The following is a 21,625-nucleotide window of genomic DNA, read 5'->3' as shown; positions in this document are numbered from 1 at the left end:
ACTCTCTCAAGTAAATAAATAAAATCTTTTAAAAAAATAAAAATAAATAAAAAGTATTGAGGAGGTACTATGGTATAGAGAAAAGAATATAGAAATTGGAATCCGAACTGTCCTCAATAAGTTATGTAACTTTTTTAGATATCAGTGCTCTTGTCTTTAAACAATGCTACCTACTGCATAAGGTGGTTGTTATCATTAAAGATGATATTTCTAATGCCTTTTTAAAGTATAAAATACTCTAGAATTTTTAAAGAAAATGTGGTTATTTTTTTCTGGTATATATTGGTTGTGAAGTAAAGTAGATACTTTGTATAAATTTCTGTGTCCTGTGGGAAGGAAAGGATGGCAGAAGGGCTGCAATCTGTTCTCTGCTCTTCCTGTGGGAAGCCCAGGAAAGAAAAGTAACCTGATCAGACCTTCAAACAAGCTAATAATGGATCTGACAAAACACTATTGGTATTTACTACCATGAGATTCCTTCATTATGGAATGCTTCCAATGTGATTAACGTGATCTGTCTAGGACTTCTTATGGTAAATAAATCTGGAATCTGTGAATTTATGAGCCATTGCTTACTTTTGTTGAAAATATATGTTCATTGAAGACTGCTTATATTCAATATGTGCAATGTTCATCTAAACACAGAAGAAAAGGCTGGGTAGCATTAGAAAACCTGACTTCTCCCTGTTTTATTTGTGTTTTTTATCCTTTAATTATAGTAAAACTTGATACTGAATAAGGTCTTTGTTTCTTAAGTATGATTTCACAATCCATTTTCTTTTTTACACAGGTAAAAATTAGTTGTTTCTAGCAGCAATAATTATTCAAGCTAAGAAACCTTCAAGTTTCCTTTGGTATCTTCTTTTTCCTTCCCATACCTAATCAATTATCATATCCCATAAATTTTGGTTCTAAATATGTCTTGAATGTGTTTGCTTCTCTCCATTCCTACTACTATCACCTCAGGCTAAGCCCTTATCAAGTCTCCTGTGTTTCTTATAAAAACTGCTCCCAGTATCTCCTGTCCTCATTATTATCCTCCTTCAAAGCAATTTTCACATATCAGATTCGTTATTTAGAGGCTCTCAGTAGTTCCCCATGGCTTTTCTTCTAAAGGTCAAAATCTTTCATATTGCTTTATAGGCCCCTGCCTGCTCCGACTTCCTATACATGATCTAATCACATTTTTTCTTCCTGTTTCTCAGTTTTATCAAGCTTTTTCCCACCAGAGAATCTTAACACATGTTGATTTTCTACCTGGATCATTCTTCCCCATCTCATATATTACTGAAATTTCACTTCCTCCCAGAAGATCCCTTGACCCCATATGCTGGAATGGGAATTTATTATATAATCTCAGTATTATATATATTATATAATCTCAATGCTTCTTCAGTGTCTGCAGATAACTTATTCAAATTGTAACTTTAAAACTAATTTCTATAGTCCCCTATGTACCATAATGTTCATAAGGAAAGGAATTATGTCTCTTTTGTTCACTGCTGTATCCCAGTGAAAAAACAGCATCCATCAAGTAGTAAGTACTCTAAAAAATAACTAATACAGCAAGCCATTTCCAGGTGATGAAAGCACAGTGATAAGGTGCTATGTATTAGTAGACGTTTAAGATAGAACTAACCTGGTTCTTTTCTCCCTAATCCCTGTTTGCTAAATATTCTGTAGGAATAACCCTATAATGCATTTACTACAAAAGAATAAGTCAGGTGAGCTATAGAAATTAATACATTGTTTAAGTCAGTAGAGCAACTTTTTTTTCTTTTTTTTTTTTAAGATTTTATTTGACAGAGAGAGAGATCACAAGTAGGCAGAAAGGCAGGCAGAGAGAGAGGGGAAAGCGGGCTCCCTGCTGAGCAGAGAGCCCATTGTGGGGCTCAATCCCAAGATCCTGAGATCATGACCTGAGCCAAAGGCTTAACCCACTGAGCCACCCAGGTGCCCCATTAGAGCAACTTTTTTGAAGGTCTTAGTGTTTAGAGAAAGCTTTGGTTGAGAATGAAGCAGGAAAAATATCTTTTGTCAATAAAAAGAATATCAGATATGTGTAGAGAATAACAGGTCAATGTCTTCCCCAGAAAGAGAAGATGAGTTACAAGCTTGGGAACAAATATAGGTCAGACATTTTAGACTTCAGATTTTCATAGGGGCTAGGCTTGTCAGGCAAAATGTGCGCATTCAGAAGAAAGCTCATGTGCCATCAATCTGCCCTCAGCACAGAACTTTTTTTTTTCACTTTGTTTCTTTTCCATATACGTATAAAGTTTGTTTTTCAGTCAGTTTTTCAGCTATCACTTATCAGCATGTCAGATGGGGAGAAATCTGAATAGACTGGCACAACCAATCATTAGGTTTCTTGTAGAGGAGATGGACATCAGATTGTTCTCAAAGATGCTTCCGGCTTTTTAACAAGTAATAAAGCAGAGCATAAACAGCTGCAAGCAAGACAGAAGAGATCTCTCCTCTGATTCTAGCTTCTATTACATTGCCAGTAAGGATGAGTGGGTTTCAATTTTGATATATCACCTATGTCACTGTAGAAATGGCTCAGTAGGTTGGTAGATTGTCACTGTAAATACTAAATCTTTGAGGAATCTTTTGGTTCAATGGTCTGATATAGTTTTATCAATTACACATGTCACCACATGCTGGTTCTTTCCTTCAGTAGTTTGGTATATTGTCCAATATAGGTGATACATTCAAAGATTTTAAACTCTGTAGAAAATTTGTGATAATAGGATAGCAACTACTTATTTTGTTATAGATTCTGTGGGTTGATGAATGATTTGAGAAGTTTATATTTTCAAAGAACAAATGAAATGGCATGATTTTTATGGCATGGTATGATCTAATGAAGTGTCTCCTCATCTGTCAGTTTCACACACTTAAATTGTGTTTAATACTCCATATGCTATGTGTGTGCATGTGTGTCTACTTCTGGGTGATGATGACATAGTTTATATTACATTACTGTTTATGAGGTAGTATAAACCTGGAAAGAATCAGAATGGATAAGTGCTATAGGGAGAGAAGACTTTGGTGAAGGGAGAGATAAAAAGGAGTGATAAGGACAGAGTTCTATATAGAAGGCCCCTGGGCTAGGAGTGCAAACGTGAAAGAGTATAACCAGCCAGAGGGGACTGAGTCCTTGATTATAGCTCCCCATAAAGACTCCCCAATAGCATTAACTATGCACCAAATTTGGTGTGGGGAGGGCAGCTTTCCCACATGATGCTTTACGGGTAAAGCCTTTGTAGTTGCCTATATTCATACTTCAAACAGCATACATAGCTTTTTGGCAAGGATCTGTACTTTTCATTCCCTCCCTTTGAAAATAATAATATCAGATACCTCAAATACAGTGGTGCCCTTTCTCTGAGGACAGTTCTACAATAAGAAAATGGAGAAAAAGAAAAGAAGTAAAAGAATCAATGCATTTAGCTGTTTGGGTAGTATTAGATACCCGTAGCCTCTTTTGAGTGTTTCCCAGTAGAACTCAGAGAGAGGAAAAGAAGAAAAAGAACATGAAAATGAATTGAGGAAACCTAATTCTAAATGGAGTTGAGAAGCAATGAGGGAAGGGTTCTCACTCAGGTGCCATTTGTTGCAGCTTACTTTACATACCCCTGTAGGAAGCAGTTTACCCAGCAAAAAGTTTTCTCCTTGCCCAGTAATAACCCAACCAATGAAAAACTGCCACAACTCAGCCAATGAAAACCACCACAACCCAAACTCTCATGCGCCCCCCAATGAAACTTCATGCCAAATAGCCGCTCTCAGTGCCTTCCTTTTCTCTTTAAAAGCAAACCCTTCTCATTTGTTCTTCAGTCTTGGCTATGGTTTCCCATAGTTTACATGTCCCAGGTTATAATTCCTCTGCTATTCGTGAATAAATTCACTTTTGTTGGTTAGGAAAATGACTGTTTTATTTTTAAGGTTCCCAGTAGTTGATCAAAACTATGGATAGCTTAGTATGTGGAGGAAAGTTTATAAAGAACATTTTTCAAGGTTTTTAATGTCATGGTATGGAAGTCTTTTTACAGGAATGTTAGTTAAAAGTTCCATTTCTTGATGAAAGATTGTCCAAGGCTCTTCATTGTAACATTCACCCCTGACACTGACAACTAAAAAGGCAATGAGTAGGGATGCCTGAGTGGCTCAGTCATTTAAGCCCCTGCTTTCAGCTTGGTCCATGATCCCAGGGTCTTGGAATCTAGCTCCACATTGGGCTCCCTGCTCAGCAGGGAGCCTGCTTCTCCCTCCCCCTTTGCCCCTACCCCCCCGTTTGTACTCTCTCTCTCTCTCAAGTAAATAAATACAGACTTAAAAAAATTTTTTAAAGGAAAAGGCAACAAATAGACATTTTTGAAAAGGAAAATGGCATCATTAGAGCTATGCTTTAGGAATTGGCCATTTTTAGAACATTCTGAAGGGAAAGAAACAGGAAACAGGGGAACTATTTAGAATGCCATGTTTATAGTTCAGGTAAAGATGAGGCTGACCTGAAGTGGAGTGTTTGCAATAGAAACAAATGGTAGTATACAAAGGGATAATGTGTATTTCATAATTTCACAAATATAGTTTGATAATTGGTCCAATGATAATTGGACAATTGAGAGGCAACACAGTAAGAGATCTAATTATTGAAAGACTTCAGTTAGTTTTCTGATTCTAACATTTACTAGGTATGTGATCATGAATAAGTCTTATTTTTTTTTTTAGTCTTAGTTTCCTAATCAATGAAAAGAGATGCTTATAGATAACAACACTAGATACCTTGTGAAGTTTAAATGCATCATAAGAGAGGCTTAGGAAATCCCAATGTGTCTGTGATATGCTATATAATATAGCTATGTCTATTTCAGTGAGATTGTTGATCATATTTTTAGGGAAATGTTATTATTTCTAGAATTCTGAATTTTTGCACAATGTGAAAACATTCATAAGACAATGGATCATGAAATTCTATGCATTGTACATTTTGTAGCCAAATCACAAGTGATGGGACTCAGATCTTCAAGTTTGGATTGCACTTATTAAGCATAATTCTTCATATTTAAATATATGCTTTGTGCTTACAAAACATTCTGACAAATTAGGTCCTAAATTGTTCAATACTAAGTTGATTTAATATGAAAATAGGGAATTATATATGAAGATAAAAAAATGCAGATGCAATAAAAATAAATATTGAGCATTACATGCTACTAACAAAGTTATTTTGCCCAGCAGTATTAAGAAAATTGGCCTTGTATTAAGAAAATTGTATTAAGAAAATTGGCCTTGGGGCACCTGGGTGGCTCAGTCATTAAACGTCTGCCTTTGGTTCAGGTCATGCACGATCCCAGAGTCCTGGGATCAAGACTCACATCAGGCTCCCTGCTGGGTGAGAAGCCTGCTTCTCAGTCTCCCTCTCCAGCTCCCCCTGTTTGTGTTCCCTCTCTCGCTGTGTCTCTCTCTGTCAAATAAATAAGTAAAATTCTTTTTTTAAAAGAAAAAGAAATTGGCTTTTAAAAATGTTGTGAATATTCTATTGACCAGCTGTACTGTAGAAATAATCCTACTATGTAAATTAGGAACTTGTAACCATGTTGTATAAGTAAATATAACATGCATCTTCAGTGATTTCTGCTGAGAATATAATCTTTTCATAATAAATCTTTGCTGAGACAGTCCTCTATAGGTGAACATGCTGTGCTACTTGTAAAACAGAGAATGAGGACCATTATTGATTATTTCTCAAGTCTCCAGTCCCTCATTAAGTGTTGCAGGTAAATTAAATATAATCATGAACCTTATTCACACTACTATATAAGTGATAATCACTCCATGTTCCTCTTGTTAGTATAGAACTGTGATTATAAAAGAGTTGATTAGGAAAATGAGAAATAGGTGAAGATACAAATAAAAGAAAAATGAAAGATTGTTGATAGCTATGGAAGGGATGAATATTTTATTAATTCTATATATATTTGGATTTTCTGATAAGAAAAAGTGAAAAGAAAGTATGACTTTGGAATCAGAGACCTAGTTCTACTTTTGGGTTTGTTAGTGACTAGTTCTATAATCTTGGAAACATTTTGGTCTTTCTCTCAGTTTCTTTGTGAAATGAGGGTACTGTCTTTTCAGAGAGGGTTACTTTACTATAAGGACATAATAGATAACATCTTTGACAATCTAAGCATAGTTCAGAGCCACCATTTTCCTTGTGATGTTTTGTGCGTGTGTGTTTATATGTGTGAATTGGAAAATTACATGAAACAACTTATAGTAACTGATAGTGACCCTAGTGTTGTGAGGTGTATACCTACACAACCATGTGCAGTAGCATTAAGTCTCTGACACATACTAAATGCAAAATAGACAATTGCTATAATTCCCCATCACCAACACCATTGAACAATGATAAGAAGTTAAGAAATTGGAATTTCAGATGAGACAGTGTATGGGAGAGAAAATTGAATCTCACTGGAGGACAGTCCCTCCCACTCCTCCACTAACCTGATCAATTTTCTACTTCTTTATCTATTAAGATCCTAGTTAAATCATGTTCATTTTTTTTTAGGAAATTAGAACAATATACTAAATTTTCCCATTACTTTCTTTAACTGCCCACAATCTGTGAAGTGGCTTCTCCGTGATAAACACTGTGATCATCACCTATCCCAGGGAAATGTTCTGGCAGTATCTCTGATGTCCTGGCTCACTTTCCATGCTTTTTATTAGACTTTTGTCCCTAATAGTTCTATTTTGCATAATAAATGTTTTGTAAGAGGCTTCAGATGATTTGGTTTAGAGAAAATGAAGTATAAATCCAAAATAAATATATTCATAAAAACAAATTATATTTGAAATGGGAAGTGGGCGAAGCTTCACATTTTCTGGACTTGCTGAGTAGAGCATTTTATGAATTGTGGAACCATATTGAGAAAAGGAATGCTAATGAGATATGAAGACTCTACAAGCTTGATTTCATGTTATTTCTGTTTTCTGTACTTAGAATTCAAGGACAGCAGAAGTGTTTTCTACTAAATGTTATTAGTGAAGGCTATTCTCCTTCATATGGTTATAAATGTGCTTTGCAACCACACCAACTGAAGGAGTAACTTTAACAACACTAACTACAGAGCCAGGAGCATAAGTTGTTTTCTGAAGCACTTACTTTTTATTTGTTTTTAGATACACTTAGGAATTACTTGTGGCAAGCAGTTTACATGCATTTTTCTTATTTAATCCTAATATCCGCATGAGGTAGAGATCATTACTATCCTCAGTTTACAAATGAGGTAACTGTTATGCCCCAATAATGGGTCCATGATTAAAGGAGCGAGATTGATATAAAGCGAAGGTCAAGCAAAGGTTCATTTTGCGCCAAGCATCAAGAATCTAACCAAACTTTCGGGGCCGCACCTCTTACAAGAGAGGGCGACCCTTCTCTGTTTCACAGACTAGCTTTTAAGGGCAAAGGCCATGCGGTCGGGCCTGGCCACGCACAGGTGACCAATGAAATTGTAACACACACAGGAAACTCCACAGAGATGCTAGGTGACCAATTGAGTTACAATTTACCCTAGTAGACATTTGAACCAGCCTATCACACCTTGGTTGGGATTGGCGCCCAAAAGACTCCCATAGGGCAAGGCCCATACTCCTTGGTAACCAGGGAGACAGTAAGCATCCCCCCACTGATCAGATGTCTCCATCTGGCCTGACCCACCCTCGTATCTGGGCTTTGTTACCTGGAGGTGGTTTCCGGGACTTGTTTTTAACTGAATCTCCTGGGGGAAGGGGAGCAGGGACCGTTTAACTTTAATGAAAGCCTCTTGCTAAATAGGTCCTTACAGTAACCAAGGCAAAACAAAAAAACAAAAACAAAAACAAAAATAGCTCCTCCAAGCTAGTAAGTGGCAGAAGCAGCCTTTATAAGATATATAAGAATATAAGAATATAAGAATCATTAGTTAAATTATTCTTTTTTGGGGGTGGGGAGACTCATACTTCATTTCATCTGAAGAATACTATAGGCTCTTTGTCTTCAGATATAAATGATAATGTTATAGAGCAAGCATTGAAGTCAATAATTTCAAAACTAAGTTTACATGATGTTTCTTTCTGGCAACAGTCCTCCCAATCAGGTCTTAAAAAAAAAAGTCACCCTTTGTCCCTATTCAGTAGATGTGCACCATGCCATAGAGGATGTCCAGAACAGGACAGTGGTGAAGCAGCCTCCAGTGAGACCTGTGAAGAAAGGTCTTCGTAATTTAAAATATTTGTTCTGTCTCCTTCCCACTTTGAGAATTAAGAGCAGGGAGAACAGGACGGAGGCAAGCAGGTAGAAAATGAAGCTGTAGAGCCTGGCAAGTCCAAGGACGCCAGCCGTTTCCCCATGACAACGCTGACATTGAGGTCTGGCAGCAATTTAGGACCACTACACTCTTTTGCCCAGCTGGGTGAGGGTGGGGATAGATAGGGCTCAGAGGCTTATTTAATCTGCAATGCTTAACACAGATAACTCAGATTTTCATAATACCTCACCTGTGCCTCCATTCCTTAGGAATGAAGCAAGGAGCCTGAAACCATGGAAGGGAGAGGGGAAAAGAAAGGATGTGTGTAAACTTTGAGAAGCCCCACAGGTGACTGAAGTGCTGCTCTTTGACTGCCAGCTTAGTTCCACTTCTCTTATTATTTGCTCATATAGTATTAGGAAGAGCCAAAGTGGGAAAAGGTTGATAAAATAAGACTGTAGGAAGAGTATAGTGATGTCTGTCTCTCTCTCTGGAGACCTTAATGTTGATGGCTTTAATGAGAGGCAATTTAAATATATGTATTTCAAACACAGAAGAAATTGCTTAACATAACACTATTTAAAATCACAATATGCATGCCTGGGTGGTTTATTTGGTTGGAAAACTGACTCCTGATTTCGTCTCAGGTCATGATCTCAGGGTCGTGAAATCCAACCTTGCATCAGCTTTTGTACTCAGCATAAAGTCTGCTGGAGACTCTCTCTGTCTGCCCCTCCCCCTGCCCATGCTTGCTCTCTTTCTCTCTCAAATAAATAAATAGACCTTTAAAAAAATAAATAACTGAAGTTACATAAAGAATACTTCCTCTAGCAACAGAAGAATTATTAAAAAATAAAATAAAATAACTGATCCACATTATACAACTATAGTCAATGCAAACATGTATATTATATGTGGTCCTCATGAGGGAGTTGGTATAAGATGCTTCCTCAAAAGGGAACTGGTGAAATCCATGTGGAATGTAGCAAAGGCAAATAGCTAGGAGGTGATAATATCTAGATCCTTTCGTGTAAAATTTGTCCTAATTCTAAGTTGTCCTTCAATCATCTGGCTCTTACATCACTTTGCTTTGAAGTGGCTATTTTTTTTTTAATGGAGACTCAACCCATTATGAAGACACCCCAGGCTCGTTTTCTGTAATAGCTCATCAGGTATATACATTGTTCTGCTTTTTCTGGCTTATATGAGATATTGTACAGCTTTGTGTAAGGCTAAAACCTAGGAGAGTTTTCTCCAAAAATACCTGTAGTTGCTGCCTGGAGCATCTCATCCAAAGTTCCTCAGAGTTAGAGTTGTAATAAAAGAAGACTTTTAGCAGGGATTTATAGGTCCCATAAACTGTACATAAATGATTTATTCTATTAGTTTATGTGTTATAGGTATACTGCCTCCTCCCTGCTACAACAACCTAGGATTTGGTTTGTAATTATGTTTGGTACGTTCATATGCACAGTAATAATTATAAATCAAAATAATTAGTCAAATTGCAAAGTGTTGCTTTAAACACACTTTAGTATATGGTGTGTCTTATATATGTCTATGTTAGTTCCAATCTTGTCTTCAGGGCCATTACTTAATCTTTGAAGCTATTTAATGTTTTTTTTTTATAAGATATATAAGAATATAAGAATCATTAGTTAAATTATTCTTTTAATAATCTTTTTTATTAGTTAAATTATTCTTTTAATAATCTTTTAATCATTAGTTAAATTATTCTTTTAATAATCATATAATGTTATGCATTCTCCAGGATGGCATACTTACAAGTCTTCAGTTTAGACTATATGATCTTAACTTGACTGTTCCTTTATTACTAAATAACATGAGAAATAATATTCTGTGAAGAAATTTCTGGTAGTCAAGATATGTGTATTGCTTTAAAAAATTCTACAGACACCTTTGCCAAAAAATCCAAATAACTCCCTGTATCCTTAAAGTGGAGCTCTTAGCTTTGGGGTCAGATTGGATCCTTTGTCCCTATACCTTAGAGATAATTCTTCCCTGTTGAGACCAGAAAATTCACTAAAGCTGCCATTACAGTATTGTAACATCTACCTAAAAGGACTATTCAAAGGACATTTCATTGTTCTGTAAGAAAGAGAACTGAGACTTCACCTGTTTTACAAGAAGAGGATGTGGAACTTCTGTGGTATACATTTGTATGTGGGCATGTCTTTTCCCTGATAAGTGTCTCCATGTGTAACACAATGCAAGCTGAAATTTAAATCCCATTAAAACATACCATATGGTAGTGAATCTGTGAGGACAGAGAAATTGAGTCATCATCAGTCACCAGTCTCTCCCAAAAAGAACCCAGCAGCTATGAAAGTTCACATCTGGACATTAACAGCTATATAAACAGGGACAAAATATTATTGACATCCATAATACATTGTAAGAATTAATTGTGATAATCTATGTAAAGGGCTCAAAACAGCATCTGGTTAATGGTAAGTTTCTATAGATAAAATCATTGTATAATTACATCACTTTATGTATATATGTTATACTTTATGTATGTATTTTATTATTTTGTACATTTTACTTTTTCCCATTTTCCTGAATTTTATTAAGGAGAAAGCAATGATGGTAGATCTCTAGAAACATAGTCAATTTTCTAGGATCCTTCCATCGAAAATGTGCCTTAAACATTATTGGTAATCATGATGCTGAATCTGAAGAAGGTTGGCCAAAGCCATTACAACAGCCTTAAAATAGAGATTATTTACATTGGAATTGATCAATGGCTCTGCATTTTTAGCTGCATTGTCAGCATTTCTTGTATTATCAGGTACCAAGTCCTTGTATTTTTCATCATTATTTCCATATTCAAGTCTAACGGCTAAACCAAGAAGCCAGTCAATTGCTTCTTGTCGATCTTGAATCTTGAAAAGACAGTTCACATCTCTGAGATACTTTTCAAAGAATTTGGGCCAATCCCTGCTGTGGATATTTGTTAAACTACCTCTTTCTTCAATCTTTTAGTGTCAGATTTTCTGGCCTTCAGGCCGAACAATAAAGTTTCTAAATTCTGTTTCGTCTTTGCAGTACAGGCAACTGAATGTCGTCAGCCTATGTTGGAACATGGTCCCCACTCTGGCTGGGTGAAGAGAGGCCAGGAGGAGTAGGCAGTGCAGACACCTGCGACATGGCAAGAGCTGTTTTGTAACATTTTAAATATGATTTTTCCAAAATGGTACCTTTAGTCCCATTAGCCTTCATAATATTTATACCTTTAATGACTATATACAGTAATAAGTATACTTTTTTCCCCAAAAGATTTATTTATTTATTTTTTAGAGACAGCACAAGCAGAAGGGGCAGAGGAAGAGAGAGGGAGAGTGTGAAGTGGGGAGAGGCAGAGGAAGAGGGAGAGAGAATCTCAAGCAGACTCCTGGCTAAGCAGAGCCCAACATGGTGCTCCATCTCAGGACACTGAGATCATGACCTGAGCCAAAACCAAGAGTTGGATGCTTAACTAAATGTGCCATGTAGGAGATATAGTTAACTCAGGTTTGTTTTAATACACATTTCTTCGATAATTATATTAACAGTTAACATATTCTTAGTGTGTTTACTATTTGCTTTTATTAATTTTTAATTGATCTCTGTATATTAATTATACTTTTAAAAATTTAGTACTAAATATAAAAGTGTATATTTAGTATTTAGTTACTAAATGGTTATGAGTTTAAAAAAAGTTGAATTATGCATTTTTATTTACAACACTAGTACATCTATTAAGATGAGTTGGCACATCATTACAAGATGGCTCCAGGTTTGATAGATGACTAGGAAACAAAGAAGAAAATTCTCCAGACTTGTTTAGGGTTGTCATGATTCTCTTAATCCAGAGCTACCTTATTGATTATGCTCAAAATGACTAACATGGAGGAAAAGGCAAAAGTATGGAAAACTAGCATTTGAAAGGAAAAAATCAAGAAACAAAATAAGTTGCAATTCTATCAAAATTGCATTTAAAAAAAAAAGATAAGCTATCATTCTCTTGAAATATATAGAACAGTTAACATAGATGTTGACCTTAAAGCTTAATCAGTTGTGCTATTTATAGGGAAATACATATCAAGGGACCAGGTAAATGAGAGTGAGTTCATGGAAAGAAATAAAGGGACTCTGGCATAAGAAAAATGATGATAAATCTTGAATTATTAATTCTTTTGAATTTCCCAGTTGTTTTTTAAGGTAGATGATTGCCATAGTCATTAGATATAAATTAGATAGATAGATAGATAGATAGATAGATAGATAGATAGATATAGAATTGATAAATAGTAAGTATATTTGAACCAGGGGTCTCCCTACCCATTTGACTACCCTATGGTATAATTTAATTTGGTCACAATTAAGATGCTTCTCTGTTGAAATGCTTAAGTGGTAAAGGAATGTTTGGAAGGAGTGTAAATCCACTCAGCCTCCTCTCTGGCTAATACACCACACTTAACTATAGTCTACATTTAGACTTCTCATTGAAGCTAAACTGACATACTTTCCTTGGAAATATGGTATAGGGTCTGCCCATACTATTTTTTTTTTTTTTTTTTTTTTTCACTGCAGCACTTTTTTATTTTCCTCACACAATGACGCGTTGCTGGGGCCTAATGTTCTCACATGACAGTAGAAAACCAAAAATTTGTTGTCATCTCTTAAAGAATTGAGAATTGTGTACAAAAACCTTACATAAATTAAAAGGATGAATAAATTTACAGTTGTAAATGCAAACCGTTTTCCAACTCAAGGCAATTAACCCACGGTGTTCTTGCCCATACTATTTTTATTGTTTATCTAAAGCAGATAATGACTTTGTTTTTAACCCTGGTTTAATCAAATGAGAACTCTTTCTCAACTGATATATAACAGGTAAGGACATTTAGGACTATGAGTAAATGAGTTTGTAGGTAAAGGAATGCTTTTTGATATTCTGTAACTTAAGACAGTTTCTGAGGCAAGGGAGAGAATGGTGGGATAAACAGTCCATTATCTTACCACACATAGCCTTTTACTGCACCGTCATTAGACATACCCAAGTCCAAATCACAACTCCATTATTCTTGATTATATATTTCCTCAAATTTTCTGGATCTCATGTTTAATTCCCTACATAATAAAATATAATAAAACACAACTTGGTATTGTTGAAGGGATTAAAATTAGTTCCTGCGTGGAAGTCTTCCAATAAAATGGTTCAAAGAGGAAAAGAAACCCTAAAATGCAATGTCTCCTTTCTCTTCATGTATATTCTAAAATACGGAGATGGTGGTAGTGAGGTGGGACTCCTGTGTATTCCAAGGACAATTGCTGTCTGTGACTGAAGAGTCCAAAAACATGTAAAATGTTTTCCTTAGTATAAAACTTATTGTTCGGGTGTTTTTTGACACCAACCACCTATTCTTCAATGCTCCAATTCTCCTAATCTTTGACACTGGGTGTCCAACAATTTAGTTTGTTCACTACTGAAACTTAAGTAGAGTTAGAGTCAGACCCCATAAGCTAAAAGGCTCAGTCCGGTAAGAATTACTTCACTTCAGATACTGCTTACAAATGGAGTACCCACGCCACCCACACTTCTTCCCTGCTGACTACAAGTTGAAGTTGTACAAGTTGAAGTACCCAGGCCACCCACACTTCTTCCCTGCTGACTACAAGTTGAAGTTGTACAAGTTGAAGTACCCAGGCCACCCACACTTCTTCCCTGCTGACTACAAGTTGAAGTTGTACAAGTTGAAGTATCCAGGCCACCCACACTTCTTCCCTGCTGACTACAACCCCTTCCCTGGGTTCCACAGTTTCCTAGAAGGACTCACAGAACACAATGAAACACACACTTTCTGGTTTATTATCAAGGGTCCAAGTTAGGGACAGTCATTTGGAAGAGAGGCATAGGACAAGGTATATGGGGGAAGCAGGGAGCTTCTTGCCCTCTCATGGTGTGCCACTCTCCCAGCATCTCGATGTGTTCACTACTCAGAAGGTCTCTGAACCCTGTTATTACTGTTTCTTTGAAAGGAGGTTCCATTTTGTAGGCATGATTGATTGAGTCATTGGTGACTGGTGATTAATGCAACTTCCATTCCCTAGCTCCTCTCCTCCCTCTGGAGGTCAGGGGATAGGACTGAAAGTTCGACTCTTTAATCATACCTTCATCTTTCTTGAGAGCAGCCCCCATCCTGAAGCTGTCTAAGGGTCCTGCCCATCTGAGGTCAGCCTCATTAGAAGAGTTTCCTATCATCCAATCACTCAGAAAATTACAAGAGTTTTAGGAGTTTTATGATAGGAGCCAAGGATAAAGACCAAATAGCTTTCTATGATACCACACACAGTATATTAGGATAGAAAGGGAACATGCAGATCTGCTATATCACTATACAGATGGAAGGGAAGTAAGTCAGAAAAGGGGTAGGGACATGTTAAGAGCAAAGCCTGAGTTCCAGTTCTCCTGATGCCAAGGTGTATAGGAATATATCCTCTTAAGAACCTTTTTTTGTGTTTGTGCACAGTTGCTAATATTCCTGTTATCCCTAATCCACTTGTTAATGTCCTAGATATTTTATTTTCCTTCATCACTTACCTTCAATTTATCTTGATTATGGAAATACATTTATATTTTGCCAGCTTGTTAATCCCCTTAAATAATTGGTGGATAATTAACTCCAGTAATATCCTAGTTAGCTAGAATTTAACTATAGCTGAACATACTCTAAAAATAAAAATCAAACCTGGAAGGTTATTTCCTTATTAGGTAGCATTAAATAAAAATTGATTCTTCCTTTCTTCTGCTAAATTTAATAAAAATCTTCATTTTACTTTGACATTTTTGTCTTTCCATGTTTTAAAAGGTTAGAAATAACAATATTTCCCTTCTCAATATTTGCCAATCTATAAAAGCTATTTACTACTTACAATCCAGTAAACAGAACCAAAACATTCATAAATTTCTATCCAGCCTTTATTAAATCTCTAGTTTTGAATGATGCTGCAAGGTTTAACAAAATTTAACAATAAAAAGACAGAGCACAGTCTCTATGATAACATGATATTAAATATATTTTTTAAGGTCACCATAGTTCAGTTTACTAGGAAATGATTTGAAACCAGAAATCAGTAGTTGATGCATTTAACTTTGAAGTAAACATTTTTTGAGTGTGATTTAATCAGATGATAGCTCATAGTCAATATCAGGAAAGACAGTGGAAAGAAACATCAGGTTATGATGTTGAGACTCTGGTGAATAAATTTAATGTTTTAGTTCTTTTTTTTTTAAGGTGATGATCTATGCTTATTTAAGACTATAAATAAGCTCTTAAAATTACAACCAACTATAATAAAGACCCAAATTAAATATATTTTGACATATTCACAAAGTATCTTTTGATATTTTCACAATACCAAGAAAATTGAAAATTGTATGTTAAAGTTTATGCTTGTATGTGTTATACATGCATACAGTTATGTGTTCATTGACATGTAGAAAGTGGGACAGATACATAAATTTATTACATTTAGGCCTTAACTATCTAAAAGACATGATTCTACATGTATCTTACTTTATTTTGTTTTATCTTATTTATTCTATTTTTTCCACAAAAGATTTATAGATGTGAAGGTGCTACAACTGCTCTAAACAATACAGTGTTGTAGGTTGCTAGGAGTTTGTAGTTTACATAGCCAGAGTTAAAAAATGGGAGTTGGGTAGGGAGGTTATACCATGCATTAATTAAATCAGGATTTATATATTTTAGTGATGATTCCCTGTTAGAAACATTTTATTCTCAGTAAATCTGAAGTGAATAATCAAGTACCCAGAAATTCTGGAACTTTGTGACCCATAGAAGAACTTGAAAATTTTATATAATTGTGGGATGACCAAGATAATTATGGTTCATTTCCTTCACAATATTTAAAATTCCCTACTGTATAGTTACTTCATATGTCTATTATGTAATGTATATTCTAGAGATTACCTTTAGTAAGTATGTGTAGTCATCATATGAGTTGATACTGGAGATTATATTCCAGGGAAGTATTTCAAGTATCATAAAAATTATGTATCTTTCTTGGCAAACTATAAAAAAGACCAGGCCTTTGTAAATGTGAATTAAATATGCCCTTTTCTTTTTTCTTCTCACAACTTTAAAAGTGCCTTTTTTATCTTATCACCTCAGTACATTAAGGATTCAAAGTACTTATATCAGCAAGATTCTTTCTTTTTAAGCTTCAAATACCAATATGACCTACAGAATATTTCAATTTTAATCAAGGTGGAATTTTATTTTTAGATTTATAATTTATATCTGTTATGTCCAAAGAAAGGTATGTATAAGGCAAAGAATCATTAAAGTCAGTATATCTGAGTAATAAAAACATGTCTAATAGATCTTAAGATATGTATTGTAACTGTAGACAGGTCAAGTTAAAGATTTTTAAGGAACATTGTACTCTATCCTGTAGGCAACAGAAACAAATGATGATTGATTGATTGATTTTCAGTGAGAAATAATATTCTTGTGGACTAAATGACTGTCAAAATATTGTATTGGTTGGCATTCTATCAAAGTGGTATATAACTTACTAAACAATTGTTATTGTTCAACTCTGTTTCACTGTATCATTTTACTCTGTTCATTAAAATTATTCCAGGCAGAGCCTGTAGTTTTATCTTTACTTTATTATATTAAAAATCCAAAACTCTAATCTCATAGCAAATTTAATTGTTATCCTGAAATTTTTCTGGGACCACAAAGACCTCAGATAGCCAAAGTAATGTTGAAAAAGAGAACCAAAACTGGAGGCATCACAATTCTAGACTTCAAATCTATAATCATCAAGACAATATGGTACTGGCACAAAAACAGACACATAGATCAGTAGAACAGGATAGAGAGCCCAGAAATGGACCCTCACCTCTATGATCAACTAATCTTCAACAAAGCAGGAAAGAATGTCCAATGGAAAAAAGACTGTCTCTTCAACAAATGGTGTTGGGAAAATTGGACAGACACATGCAGAAGAAAGAAACTGAACCATTTCCTTACATCATACACAAAAATAAACTTAAAAGGGTTGAAAGACCTAAATGTGAGACAGGTATCCATCAAAATCTGAGAGGAGAACACAGACTGCAACCTCTTTGACATCAGCTGCAGTAACTTCTTGCTAGATACCTCTCCAAGGACAAGGGAAACAAAAACAAAAATGAACTATTGGTACTTCAAGATAAGTACTATCTTGATAGTACTTTGCTAAAAAGCAAAAGCTTAAGGAAATAGTCAACAGCAAAGGAAACAGGCAATAAAACTAAAAGGACCCATGGAATGGGAGGATATATTTGCAAATGTCTTATCAGGTAAAGGACTAGTATCCAAAATCTATAAAGAACTTAATAAACTCAACACCCCAAAAATCAAAAACTCCAGTCAAGAAATGGGCAGAAGACATTTACAGACATTTCTCCAAAGAAGACATACAAATGGCCTATAGACACATGAAAAAGTGCTCAATATCACTCAGCATCAGGGAAATACAAATCAAAACCACAATGAGATACCACCTCACACCAGTGAGAATGGCTAAAATTAACAAGTCAGGAGACAACAGATGTTGGTGAGGATGTGGAGAAAGGGGAACCTTCTTACACTGTTGGTGGGAATGCAAGCTGGTATAGCCACTCTGGAAAAAAGTAGGGAGGTTCCTCAAAAAGTTAAAAATAGGGTGCCTGGGTGGCTCAGTGGGTTAAGCCTCTGCCTTTAGTTCAGGTCATGATCCCAGGGTCCTGGGATCAAGGCCCACATAAGGCTCTCTACTCAGCAGGAAGCCTGCATCCTCCTCTCTCTCTTCCTTCCTCTCCGCCTACTTGTGATCTCTCTCTCTGTCAAATAAATAAATAAATCTTTTTTTTTTTTTTAAGTTAAAAATGGAGCTACCCTATGACCCAGCAATTGTATCTCTCATTATTTTTTCAAAGGATACAAACAGTGATTTGAAGGGACATATAAATCCCAATGTTTATAGCAGCAATGTCCTTAATAGCCAAAATAAAGAAAGAGCCCACATGTCATTCAACAGATGACTGGATAAAGAAGATATGGTGTGTATATACAATGGAACATTAGTCAGCCATCAAAAGGAATGAAATATTGCCATTGGCAGCGATATGGATGGACCTAGAAAGTAATATGCTAAGTGAAATAAGTCAGTCAGGGAAAGATAAATACCATATGATTTCACTCATTTGTGGAATTTAAGGAACAGATGAACCTAGGGGAAAGGAAGGAAAAATAAAATAAAACGAAAATGGAGAGGGCAGCAAATCATGAGACTCTTAACTGTAGGGAATAGAGAGTTGCTGGAGGGGAAGTGGGGTGGTATAATTGGGTGATGGGCATTAAGGAGAGCACTTGAAGTAATGAGTACTGGGTATTATATGCAATTGAGGAATCACTAAATTCTATCTTTGAAACTAAACTATGGCATATGTTAATTAAATTGAGTTTTAAAACTTTTTAAAAACTAAGATGTTATCCTTCTAACTCTTCTCTATTGCTCTCAGGTTTGGGGGATTTTATTTTTTCTTTCTTTTTTCTAAGGAAACTTTGCAACGGAAAGTCATGGCCCCCAGGTCAAGAGTCATATGCTCTACTGACTGAAATGCTTCGGGCTTTGAGGATTTTAAAGAGTGAGAGCTCTTTTATTCTTCTTTTCATCCTATCACCCTGTGTTGTAGGTGTGTGTCGACCCTGAATCTGAAGCAATGTCTCCCCTCTTCTAAAAGGACAAGATTTTCTCTGTTTAGGGAAGAAAGATTAGGGAAAAGAGAAGGCATTTTATGCAACTTATCACATGTGGATAGTGGGCCTGCAGAACAGTTGGTTTGGTCCTTCTCAGATCTGTTCTAATGTGATGGTCTCAGCATGGATGATGAGTTTGCTTTTCCTCTTGAAAGTAGCATTTGGGCCGCCCTGGTTCCTGACATCATTTACGATCCATTCCAATAATAGTTGCTGCGACTACTGCTAGTCTTACCAAAACTGCACACTTCTTACCAATTCCAAGTGAGGTGTTGATGTTATAATCTACTTTCCTTTTAATCTTAATGTTTTTTGCTTCTTCATATGGAACCATGAAAATAGATCCCTAATTCCTGTGAATGATTCTTTTCAAGTACCCCCTTATGTCACTTTGTACAGTTGAGAGGACAACCAGAAATAAGAATCTCTTTACCATGAACCTTAATCTGGGCACACGTCTAAGACACTTTCAACTTTCGTGTTCTTTTCTCTCCTGTTTTCTTAAAAATACCTATAAAGCATAAGCACTGGAGTTTAGCTGACCATAGAATGATAGTTTGTTTTTTAGTAAACCCAGAGGAAAATGTATAGTGCCTAATGTTAACAGGTCTTTTTAAATGTGAGGGTTCTTTAATTTTTTTTTTAAGATTTTATTTATTTATTTGACAGACAGAGATCACAAGTACGCAGAGAAGCAGGCAGAGAGAGAGGGGGAAGCAGGCTCCCTGCTGAGCAGAGAGCCCAATGTGGGGCTCGATCCCAGGATCCTGAGATCATGACCTGAGCCGAAGGCAGAGGCTTAACCCACTGAGCCACCCAGGCGCCCCAGGGTTCTTTAATTTTTTAAAAGATTTATGTATTTATTTGTGAGAGAGTGTGTGCACACCTTTGTGTGCAAGTGAGGGATAGGGCAGAGGGAGAGAACCTCAAGCAGGCTCTCTGCTGAGCACAGAGCCCCACTGTGGGGCTCTGTCCCAGGACCCATGAGATCATGATCTGAGCCAGAATCCCCAGTCAGACACTTACCGACTGAACCACCCAGGCACCCCTGAACTCTGTTTCCATTGTTTGTATTGGTTGTCAATTCTGGAGTAACAAAAATTCTCTCTCATTGTCTTAATATACTAGCTACAGAAACCAAGCTTTGGGGAGAAAAAAAACAGACAAATTTCTGCCAAAATGACTTTATGAAAAAGATACTGGGACCTCACAGAAGCAAGATAAAGGCTGGAAAAATGATCAAAGCAAAATCAGCTCCAGAAAGCTAGGAAACAGAAATTACAGAAGTGGTTTCCTTAAAAGAAACTGTCTGGCTATGGTGGTGTAGCTAAATATAATGAATTCCAAATCTTTTTTTCATCTTTACATGCGTCTGTTTCAAGATTTAATTCCATGAAGGAAATATATGATAAAGCAGGCTTAAATCAGGAGTTCATCCCCTTTTCTGGTAGTGAGATAAAGAAATTAGTTCTTGGCCTATGCAGTGAGTAGCACAGTCTTGCTTCCTACCTCTCCTTCATTGCTTTCCATAAGGCAACACAACATGGGGACAGTAATTTATCCAAAGAAAGACGGTAGTGAATGTTTGTGGGTAAAAAAGAAAAAAAAATAGTGTGTTACTAAATAACTAGGATAGATAAACTGTCCATTTTTATATCATCTTTCTAATTTTGTATCTCAGTGAAAGGCACAATGAGACAACAAATGGAGGCCAGGATTGCCATCCCCAACAGACCTAAATATCCTCTAGCTGGTATGCTTTCATTTGTCTGTAGTGCTCTCAGAATCTTCCAGTTGCTGGATATAGTTCATACGGAAATCATAAACCTAATTAAAAGGCAGGGCCTGTGTTATTAGCATTTCAACAAGCCAATATAAAGGAATTAAAACCATCCATCAGAAGGTGGAAATGCTGTTTGAATCACCAAAATGGGCATTCAAGTAAAAAGTTAATCTATTTTAATAATGTATGTCAAGTTTTCTAATACAGAACTGTTTTTTTTTTGTTTTGTTGTTGTTGTTGGCAAAGATAAAAATTATAGAGCTAAATTAAAAAATATATTGGCCTGAGGGACATGGAAAAATGTGGCCAAATACATTCTTACTCTATTAGATTTAAAAATAAGCATAAAATCTTTTGATATCTGGGATCATGTGAACCACACTGGACGATTAATATATTTCTTTTCTATTTTAAAGTACATTTATTTCCACTGTTGCCACAGAGGTTTTTATTTTAATTTTAAAAATTTGTTTTACTGATTTTTTTTTTGCATACTCTATCATTGTTGTGGTAAAGATTTAAATAATCTGTCATTCCTACTAAATCATGTCTGAGTTTCCAGTAGCCACTGCTATGTGTAAATTGTGATTATTCAATACTAAGGAAGAAATAAATGATCTCACAAATGAAATGTAAACTCAGGCTCTTTAAATATAAAAGACAACTTCTTGCCAATTCTGTCATTTTTAAGTAAATTCTCAGTAAGTTCAAAATCCAAA

The sequence above is a fragment of the Lontra canadensis genome, unplaced genomic scaffold, assembly GCF_010015895.1.
Source record: "Lontra canadensis isolate GAN:19392208 unplaced genomic scaffold, GSC_riverotter_1.0 scaffold74, whole genome shotgun sequence".
Taxonomy (NCBI): Eukaryota; Metazoa; Chordata; class Mammalia; order Carnivora; family Mustelidae; genus Lontra; species Lontra canadensis.
This window is presented reverse-complemented; position numbering follows the sequence as displayed.